Genomic DNA, 2,500 nt, shown 5'->3' with positions numbered 1-2,500 from the left:
GGCCTTAGCTTTTTGGGCACAGCGATGATGGTGGAGGACTTGAGACAGGCTGGTACATGGCATGTCTCCAGGGAGGTGTTAAAGATGTTGGTGAACACCGGAGACAGCTGGTCAGCGCAGTGCCTGAGGGTGGCTGGAGAGACAGAGTCCGGCCTGGCTGCTTTGCGTGGATTCTGCCTCTTGAAAAGCCCATTAACTTCTCCCTCCTGAAAGGAGAGAGTCGTTTCTGTAGTATGGGTGGGGGATGGGGCCTCTTGGGTGGGAAGGGGTGGTTCAGGACAGTCCAATTGTCTTTCAAATCTACGGTAGAACTCGTTCAGGTCGTTGGCTAGGCGGGAGTCGTTAGTGGTGTGGGGCGCTCTGGGTTTGTAGTTGGTGATGTGCCTGAGCCCTTTGGCAGACAGAAGCAGCGTCGTTAGTAGAGAACTGGTGTTTTAGTGTCTCTGAGTACAGTCGTTTAGCCTCTCTCACCGCTTTGCTAAACCTGTTCTTCGACTCCTTGAATCTGTCTCTATCCCCACTCCTAAACGCTTCCTCCTTCTCCAACCTCAACCTTTTGAGCTTTGCTGAGAACCAGGGCTTGTTGTTGTTAAAGTTCACCCTGGTACGTGTTGGGATACAGCAGTCCTCACAGAAGCTGATGTACACAGCCTCTGTGAGTTCATCCAGACTATTGGTAGCAGTCGTGAACATATCCCAGTCAGTACAGTCTAAGCACGCCCGCAAATCTTCCACAGCCTCACTGGTCCACTGTTTAGATGTCCTCACAGCAGGTTTACAGAGTTTTAGTTGCTGCCTGTATGCACGAATCAGGTGGACCAAGGGAGTTCTGTGCGAGCCGAACAGCCCCGTGACCCACAAGAGAAACATCCCCGCCAAATTCGAGCGTTTGACGGGGTCTATCCGTGAAAAAATATTCACGTTTTTGAGTGCACATGCATTTCTGCTGCAAATGCCTCTGGAAGTTTCATGCCGTTCGTATGCCAATTGTGGCAACACGAAAATGACCCGTTTTCCCATTCCGAGGGATTTCTGTGCGACCCTAACAGCCCCGTGAGCCACAAGAGACACATCCCCGCCAATTTCTAGCGTTTCACGGGGTCTATCCGTGAAAAATATAGACGTTTTTGAGTGCACATGCATTTCTGCTGCAGATGCCTCTGGAAGTTTCATGCCGTTCGTACGCAATGTGGCAACACGAAAATGACCCCTTTTCCCATTCCGAGGGATTTCTGTGCGACCCTAACTAACAGCGCCCGTGAGCCACAAGAGAGACATCCCCGCCAATTTATAGCGTTTCACGGGGTCTATCCGTGAAAAATATAGACGTTTTTGAGTGCACATGCATTCCTGCTGCAAATGCCTCTGGAAGTTTCATGCCGTTCCTATGCAATGTGGCCACACAAAAATGACCCGTTTTCCCATTCCGAGGCATTTCTGTGCGACCCTAATAGCCCCGTGAGCCACAAGAGAGACATCCCCGCCAACTTCTAGCGTTTGACGGGGTCTATGCGTGAAAAATATTAAAATTTTTGAGTGCACGTGCCTTTCTGCTGCAAATGCCTCTGGAAGTTTCATGGCGTTCCTATGCAATGTGGCAACACGAAAATGACCCCTTTTCCCATTCCGAGGGAGTTCTGTGCCACCCTAACAGCCCCGTGAGCCACAAGAGACACATCCCCGCCAATTTCTAGCGTTTCACGGGGTCTATCCGTGAAACATATAGAAGTTTTTGAGTGCACATGCATTCCTGCTGCAAATGCCTCTGGAAGTTTCATGCGGTTCGTACGCAATGTGGCAACACGAAAATGACCCGTTTTCCCATTCCCAGGGATTTCTGTGCGACCCGAACAGCCCCGTGAGCCACAAGAGACACATCCCCGCCAATTTCTAGCGTTTCACGGGGTCTATCCGTGAAAAATATCAATTTTTTTTTGACTGCACATGCATTTCTGCTGCAAATGCCTCTGGAAGTTGCATGCGGTTCGCATGCAATGTGGCGACACGAAAATGACCCGTTTTCCCATTCCGAGGGATTTCTGTGCCACCCTAACAGCCCCGTGAGCCACAAGAGAGACATCCCCGCCAATTTCTAGCGTATCACGGGGTCTATCCGTGAGAAATATTCACTTTTTTGAGTGCACATGCATTCCTGCTGCAAATGCCTCTGGAAGTTTCATGCGGTTCGTATGCAATGTGGCGACACGAAAATGACCCGTTTTCCCATTCCGAGGGATTTCTGTGCCACCCTAACAGCCCCGTGAGCCACAAGAGAGACATCCCCGCCCACTTCTAGCGTTTCACGGGGTCTCTCCGTGAAAAATATCACATTTTTTGAGTGCACATGCATTCCTGCTGCAAATGCCTCTGGAAGTTTCATGCGGTTCGCATGCAATGTGGCGACACGAAAATGACCCGTTTTTTCCCATTCCGAGGGATTTCTGTGCCACCCTAACAGCCCCGTGAGCCACAAGAGACACATCCCCGCCAATTTCTAGCG

Source organism: Petromyzon marinus, unplaced genomic scaffold (assembly GCF_048934315.1).
Source record: "Petromyzon marinus isolate PM22_M1 ecotype Great Lakes invasive population unplaced genomic scaffold, UKy_Petmar_22M1.pri1.0 PM_G_Scaffold_55, whole genome shotgun sequence".
NCBI classification, from domain to species: domain Eukaryota; kingdom Metazoa; phylum Chordata; class Hyperoartia; order Petromyzontiformes; family Petromyzontidae; genus Petromyzon; species Petromyzon marinus.
Note: the sequence above shows the minus strand (reverse complement) of the source record.